An 8,757-nucleotide genomic window follows, 5' to 3' on the forward strand; every position below is an offset into this window, starting at 1 on the left:
GAATTCACTTTGTAGGTCAGCCTGGCCTGGAACTCAGAGATCTGCCTGCCTCTGCCTCCTGAGCCCACCACACCTAGCTCATATTCTTGTTTACTGAAATAGGATGTTATAAATGAGTTCTGCTATTCAGCTGCAGACCATGCTTGCATGTGTGCTGATCACAAACATAGTTCTACGTAATCCTCTAAATTATGGCGTTTACCATGTCAGGAAGTATGTCTTGGTATTCTTGATTTAGGATGTTCTGTAAAAAAAAATCTTTGTACATAGTTTACAAAACAAAAGGTCTAAATTTTTATAAGTTTTTCAGCATATATCTAATTTTCATTTTCTTCTAGCAAAATACAACACAAAAATGGAATTTTTTTTCTCGAAACTGAGGGCTTTGCTATTGTCCTGAGTCAAAAACAACAGTGGTACTGACCAGAAGCAGCAGCTAAATTCAGCAGACATTGCGATAGCCAACAAGGACCCAGCGGGTATCCAGAGATGGTCCCGCTGCAGCGAGAACAACGGCTGCCACTCACTCTTCAGAAGGTGCTAATTTCTAAAGGAATGGATGGCATTTGGTTAAAAAAGCTGAGTATGCCAAGAAATACCTGACGGGTGGTGATAAATTTTGGTCATGGAATTTTTACAATTCTTCCAATAATGAGAAGAGTTGGCATTCCCCTTTTCTGAGCGTCTGGGTTTGCTCTCATCAGGAAAAGGCGGCAGAAGTGATGCTGGGTGAGTCATGGAGCCCCAGCCCTGGAGGAGCTCGTGAGCCTCTCTCGCTTGCACTTCACTTCATGAAATGTTAAACTACAACAAGGACGGAAATACCAAAAGATTAGATGCCACGCAGAAAAGAGATCAGAAAGAGAGATTAGATAATTAATTCATCTTGACGACTCTGGCTGGAGTCCAACACTGGTTGACTCCCAGGACCATCCGCCTCTCAGCTGGGCGCTGACTGAAGGGTAATTCCAGAAGAGAGAATCGGAAGAATCACCCAGGCAGAGCACAGAATTATGAGGAGAGTGAATTGTTTTAAGCCACAAATTAAGCTGACTTTTCGCACTGATATTTAAATCATGCTGGTCATTGACCCTCTAGATCATTTAAACGACCAGCAGGCATATATGATGAGTTCAGCAAGGAATTTGACAAAATATATCATGATTTCTGAACAGTTTAAGATTAGACGACATGGATCTTTAGTTGAACCATAACATATTCAAAGACATGAACAATGAAGTAACAGGTATCCTGCGAGGCTCTAATAAAAGCTCTCCTCATCTTCGTCATTTTAAGCTTTTTATTAATCAGTATTATTGTTTGTGAGAGAGATGCACTGTGCATATGTGAGCTGTGTGTTGTGTGTGACAAGTGTTGGCAGTGTAAACCACTGCATACATAAAGCAGAGGTCAGGGGACTTTTAGGAGTCAGTTCTCTCCTTTCCTTGTGAGTTCTGAGGCTTGAACTCAGGTCGTCAGGCTTGTGTGACGCTTTACCCCTTGGAGCCATCTTACCAGTCCACCTTCATTTTTTTCGAATGGCTGGCAGGAATTAAGAAAACTTGCATTTAATGGATATCTATAATATGCCAGCATCATTACAATGTTTTTTTTTCTATGATTTTTGGACAGAGTTTCTCTGGGTAGCTAGACATGGCCTCCTGCCTCAGCCTGGTGAGCGCTGAAATGACAGGTATGCTCCATATGTCTGGCCATTACAGACTTCATAAACAATAAATGCATCTTTATATGAGGCACCCCTTTTTGTTTCACTTATTTCTTTCAATAATCCTATAAGGGAGATATTTTTATTCTTGTTTTATCAATTAGGAATCTGAGATTCAGAAAGCCTAAGAGAATTATTCTACATCCAACAAGTTACAAAGAATAATGTTTCAAGCCGGGCGATGGTGGCGCATGCCTTTAATCCCAGCACTCTGGGAGGCAGAGGCAGGCGGATCTTTGTGAGTTCGAGACCAGACTGGTCTACAGAGCTAGTTCCAGAACAGGCTCCAAAGCCACAGAGAAACCCTGTCTCGAAAAACCAAAAATAATAATAATAATAATAATAATAATAATAATAATGTCTCATTTCTATATACAGAAATACCAACCAGTCTTCCACTCTCAAATGAGATAGGAGACCCAAGAAAGGATATCTACTTTGGGGACAAGGTTCAACTAGAAAATCTGTAAGGCTTTGAGATTCAGTGAATACAAAATTGACACAAAAGACAAAAATAGTGCTACAATTCCCTTTTCCTAAAGACAAACAACAGGATTTCTTTAAATTACAAACTCTCCTAGGACCTTGAAGGCGTGATCTAAGTCCAACACATGCAGAATCTCAGGAACGCTCCAATTCTATCAAGTAAGGCTTTTTACTTCCTTAATGAATTTTCTCCTTTTAAGGGATCCTCTTATTTAAAGGCTGCACTACAAAGGGCTGCAAGACACAGGAAAGGGGTCAGGAAGTTAGCCTTATGTTAGAGGATTTATCTTCATTTCTTTTCTTCTTCAGTTGTAGAAATGTAACCTAGGACTTTACTCAGGACAAGCAAGAGCTCTCTACCATCCAGCTATAACCCAAGCCACCAAATCTCTTTTATGTGTCTCCAAAAAAGCCTTTGCACAGCCCAGGATGTGCATGTAAAAAGAGCCTTTACCGCGTGATACTGCAGGCAGCACAGCGATGCATACAGCAATAGTGACCTCGGCAGGCTCTGTGTCCACTGACAGAGCAATCCTAGTTTGTGTGACTCTGCAGAATGAAATTTCATCATGGCACATCCTTGTTTGCTGATGCGCCACTATAACTAATCATGCAGACATAACTAAGTGACAGATAGTGTTAATCATAATGACTCAGGAGAAAGATGTACTATATTATTGGTACGTAGCAATCAAAGTCTGACTAATAAGTTATTAATTGAATACGTTAGTAAAGAACTTTTTAAAAATTTACAGAAGTTCAGTGACAAAGATAATGTAAGAATTGTGCACCTTGGTTAATGATTAGAGACGTGTCTAAGGAAGGTTGTCTTTCCTGTGTAATGCTCAAACACCCTGAGTAAAGAGGCAACAGTAAAAAGATTGCTTTTACTGTCATAATTTAAAATTTAGCATAGTAATCTTTTACCTAGACAAAAATTAAAAATTTTTACCATGAAAAAAATTTGACTATGAAATAGCAAAATAATTTCTCCCATAAAAGGTAATACTTTCATACTGCTAAAATGACAGCGATTTTTTGTTATTGTTTGTTGTAGAATATCCAGGAACCAAGGGCCAGGGTGTTGTTCAGTGGTAGAGCACTTACTTATGTGCAAAGCCCTGAGTTGTTTTTTTTTTAAGCTTTTTTTAATTTTTATTTATTATGTACACAGCGTTCTGTCTGCACACCAGAAGAGGGCACCAGATCTCATTACAGATGGTTGTGAGCCACCATGTGGTTGCTGGGAATTGAACTCAGGACCTCAGGAAGAGCAGTCAGTGCTCTTAACCTCTGAGCCATCTCTCCAGCCCCAAAGCCCTGAGTTTTAAGTATAGCACTTAAAACAACAAAAACCTCCAAGGATCAAAGAAAGATATACAGGTAATAATTAGCATCATTTTAATATTTTTACCGTGAGATTATTTTCCTTTCAATTACTAAAACCTAGAAAATAGTGAAATTCTTCCTGAGGGATAAATTGCAGAGAACGTATTTAAATAACAAATAAACTCACTAAATTAGACTTAAAGTCTGCCCCCAAAATAGGGTAATTACTAAAAGAAAGTTTATGTGGTCTTTAAGTTCATACTTTTAAAAATCATAAAAGTTGCAAGTGGGCCAAGATGCTTGCCAAGAGAGCCTGACAACCTGAGTCCACTCCCTAGAGCCCACATAACAGGGGAAGGTAAAAACCAACTCCACAAAGTTGCCCTCTGCTCTGCAGAGCCATGCCCTGGCACACTGGTATGTGCACACACACACAAAATGAAAACAATAAAAATTATAAAAGTTATCGATGGCACAGAATCATATTCTTAGTAGATTCAAAGAATACACCTTTGTTTAGAGGTTGTGCATTTTGGGGGGAGGGGTTGTTGTTTGTTTGAGACAGGGTCTTACTGTGTAACCCCAGCTAGCTGGAACTTTCGATCTTCAAGCTTTAGGCTCCTGTAAGTGCTGAGATCACAAGCTTTTAACCTTTGACACACTAGACAGAATGGAATGTCCTATACAGTGTTCTTTGGAAAGCAAGACATCAACATATTAGATTTCTTAGATCTTGACTTCACACATCCCACAAAATACAGTCGTGACAAATTATAACACAACAGAAGCAAACAGACTGAATTCAGAAGATAAGCCGTAGAAGGGAAGATACCCTCTGGGTTCTGAAAAACAGAAGGTAATATAGGGGAAAACACGGTTTATCATTTTTCAAAAGGAAATTTCTAAGTCAAATACTGCTAAGAAGTACCAGATGGAAATTTTATCTGGGGTAATTAACACACACACAGAGGGTGGGTTATGGAGAAACATATAACTGCACAAGCATGAAGTGCAAGTAAACTGAATAATTTTTCTTGAGAAAAGGTCTCACTATATTGTCCAGACTGACCTCAAATTCCTGGGTTCAAGCAACCCTCGTGCCATTTCCCCAAGTATATGGGAATACAAGCACGAGTCATTGCCTAGCAGGAAGTTAATATCCATTGCTTTCAGAACCTGACAACTGAAGGAAGTGGCAGGATTTGAAGAGGGTAGAACATTCGCTCCCCAAGTCACCATCAGTGTGACCTGGTGAGCAAAAATACTTGCTAGACAAAGAAGACAAGTCCCAGCAAAAAGCACTGCCTGGACACATGCCTCCTATCAACACTATCAAATGCACCCCCACACACCCAGAAGGGGTTTCTCTAGAGCTTTGGAACCTGTCCTGGAACTAGCTCTATAGACCAGGCTGGCCTTGAACTCACAGATCCACCTGCCTCTGCCTCCCGAGTGCTGGGATTAAAGGCGCGCACCACCACAGCCCGGCATGAGATAGTATTCTTACAGCCCAGCGATGACTGCTAGACTTACTGTAGACTGTAATATGAATTGACAACATGAAAATGGCCAAATTGGCGCGCTCAGGGAAGTTTGCTAGACAAGTCCTTGTGAGCCTACTGCCAAGTCTATAAAACACGTGTGTTTATATATGCCCCCCCCCACACACACACAGTTAGACATCTGCAAGTACTTTGTTAGCAGTTTGCTTTTATTTCCTTGAAGCCACCTTTGGCGGTCTATCACCAGTAACTTTAAGGAGTTTGAACTAAGAGGCCCACATATTATTTAAATGATACCTTAAAAACCTAAACTTGAATTTTAAAATCTTTTACTATGGAGGCTGCGTCTACAGAGAGAGCAGCAGGTACGGTGGGGGCCTACATATTCGGGCTAAAAATGCTGTTCTCAAAATCATGACTTTGACCTGAGAGACAACTGTGTTATATCATCATTGACTTAAGAGATTTTGTTTCCCTGTGGCCTCTGGAGACAGGAAGGACTACCTCCTCAGCATCTTGTGATTAGACTCTCGGGTATGAGTTACAAAATCGGCAACCTTGATGACGTATGGAACAGAGTCCTATCTTCACAGAAACAACAGACTTCTGAGCAATCTCGGGTATAGAGTGCATTCTCTGAGAAACAGGCTTAAACTCAGAGTGGCTTCAATGAACTCCATTGAACTTCTGAGACCTTTGAACTCAATCAAACCAAGAGACTTACCTTACTGTTAAGATTGCATTTCCAAAGATAAGCTATATCTCTTGCAAATTATTGACATACTACATAGCTTTAGTTTTCCCAACCCTTAGCAACAGCTGGACTGGGAGTAGATTGTTTCTTCGGATAATTTAGGGCTCCTTGCAAAGGTTATGACTAAACAAAAGTGGCTTGAATATTTGTTTTATGTAACTAACTAAATAACTAGACCCTGAGAAATTATAGCTCACCGAATTCCAGTGGCTCTATTTCAAACCCCACTCTGATTTTGAGCTTTATTCTTTTTTAAAAATATATATTTTGTATATATGAGCGTTCTACTTGCATGTTTGCCTGGGTGACAGAAGAGGGCATCGGATCCCATTATAGATGAGCTACCATGTGATGGCTAGGAACTGAACTCGGGGCCTCTGGAAGGGTAGCCAGTGCTCTTAAACTGCTGAGCCATCTCTCCAGCCCCCAGCTGTCTTCTTACATATGTGTGAGATGACTGCTATCTTCAGGACTCATCTCTAGATATAACATATACTAAGAGAAAGAAACACTTTCAGAAGGGCTTCCAGAAGTAGAAGCAAACTTTCTGGCATCTCAAATGATACAAGTTCCTCCTTGATAAGGCCCATCCTGAATCTGTGGCTGAAGATGGCCTTCTCTAAGCACTGATGCTTCATGGAAGGATTGAGAGTTTTGTTCTAGTACAGACTCAAGATAACACAGGAACAAACTTTATGTACTTTCATATCAGAAAGCAATTTAAAATGGTTTTTAAAAATGCATAAAATATGACAAAATACAAGTGAAAAGGATAGAAAAGATTTAAGCAAGGGACAAGCCATCTGTGCAAAATTCACTCGCTTCATCTACATAAATGCTGCAAATTTGACTGCTGTTCTCATGAGCCAATGAAGAGAGGGCAACTTAGTAATTCAGTCAAGCTTTGTTCGGTTCCAAGTCACAGAGATCCATATCAAACTGGAGTTATTTTAAGTTCTCAATCTAATAGAAAAGTTGATGGAAGGATCTAGCTTTAGCTAGGTAGAGGCTCGGACAATGTGAACAATGCCTTCACAACTCGTTTCTTCCAGTTTTACTCTCTGCGCTTTCTCATTAATTTATGACTGAGACAAAACAAAAACAAAAACGCACAACTGATGCACTTTTAGAGGAAGCTTAACTACAGCTGTTCAGCCAACATGACACGGCACCAGACTGACTTTTAAACATTTTATGTTCATACCCTTAGACCACTACTATGCCAGGCAGGCCCTAACTAGAGAGGTTTCTCTTTGCAGTGAACTGCACTAATGCAGACTCAGGGCTGCTCAAGGCACTGGGCATTAAGTGATGGCTGAGAACTCAGTCCTAAACAGGAAATTTATACCATCAAGGGAGAGAAGCGGAAAGAGTGTAAGATCTGGAGAGGGAGAAGGCTTGTAAAATGGTACCTTCTGGGCATCACAGTTACTACAGTCATCTCACAGCAACTGGAGTTGCTTCTACCAGGCCTTCACAAAACTGGGCCTGTCACTAGCCAGTCACAGCAGGAGGAAGCATCCATAGGACCATACTTCTTCTGGTGAACAACTGGGTGGAGTCTGGGGGCAAGGCAGTTATTCTCTTCAGTTACACATCCACAAGCTGAGCTCGCCAGGCCCCAGTGGATAGTGGGAAACCTATGGTAACACAGATATTCCTGGTTAAAATCAGAGAGTCACAAGACAAAACAAAGCAAGAATGTAAGATCTACAAAGAGGTGGGGGCTAAACAAATGTGGGAAGGAAATGAGAGGGAAGTAGCCAGATGTGTTATATACACATATGAAGTTGTCAAAGAAAACAGGTTACATATAAATGTGAAGAATTATAGAACACACACAAAGGCAGATGAGCATGGGGTACATAGCTCAGCGACAGAGTGCTTGCCTGCATCAAGGAGGTTCTAGGTTCAACTATCTGTGATATTATCCAAGGTTATATTGAATGATTCCGAGGGGAAGGAAGGGATGAATATTCTTAGTGTTTTGTAATTCAGATACAAATTAGAGAATGAGAAACAGATTCTGCTTTCACTAGTGTTTTCATGTATTATCCATTCCTTTACTCTATTTCAGGCAGATACTATTACCCTTTGGTGTTGTAGGTATGAAATGTTCTAGACCAATTTAAGAAAAAAAAATCCTCATATCTTTTAAAAATTTCAACTTTATTGTAATATACAACTCAATCACTTTGTGAGAAAATTATTTTAATCTATTCAGAGTTATACAATAACCATCCCCTAAAATAAAATAAAAAACCCCAAAGAAAAAGAAGAAACCTCATATCCAATTCAGAGCTCCTTGTTTCCGGAACCAGCCAACCCTGAGGAACAAGTGGCACTCTTGTTATCATTTTCCCTTCGTGTCAAGGCCTCCTGCACCAGTTCCAGGACTGAAGCAGACAGGCGAGGACCAGAAGAAAAGGTACAAAGATCATTTTACTGAGCTGGAGAGCATCACATTTTTTGTTTCAAGGATGTGGTACTTTGAAGGGCTAAAACTGGGGGGGGGGGAACAACTCTAAAATGAGATAGTTGTCATTGTATGAGCTGATGCTAATACTTCGTTAGTGTATGTATTTGTATAAAATAACGAAATGCATAATTCAGCTTTGTTTGGCCAATGGCCATCCTCTACACACTTTATCACAGTTGCCTTCCAGGTATCTAGCCTTCAGATCCTGCCTTCAGAAGGTCTTCCTTAGTTCAATGCAGGTATTTGCCAGTATGTGCAAAAAAGCAGTTCTTTCCATAATCTTCCACTATTTGTAACTTAAGTCTGGTTGATGCGTTATGGTGGTTTAGAACTAAATAGTGGAATATAAAGTCAGGTTCCCATTCTAATAACTAGCAAATAATCTGTAAATCCACATTTTAGTACCGTGTAGAAACTTAAGCTACCAATCAACATTTTACCTAAAGATTTTAACAAAACTCATCCTTAACTCTTATTTCAG

This window comes from Alexandromys fortis, unplaced genomic scaffold (genome assembly GCF_014885135.2).
Source record: "Alexandromys fortis isolate MF-2015 unplaced genomic scaffold, M_Fortis_MF-2015_v1.1 scaffold_16, whole genome shotgun sequence".
In the NCBI taxonomy this organism is placed as follows: Eukaryota; Metazoa; Chordata; class Mammalia; order Rodentia; family Cricetidae; genus Alexandromys; species Alexandromys fortis.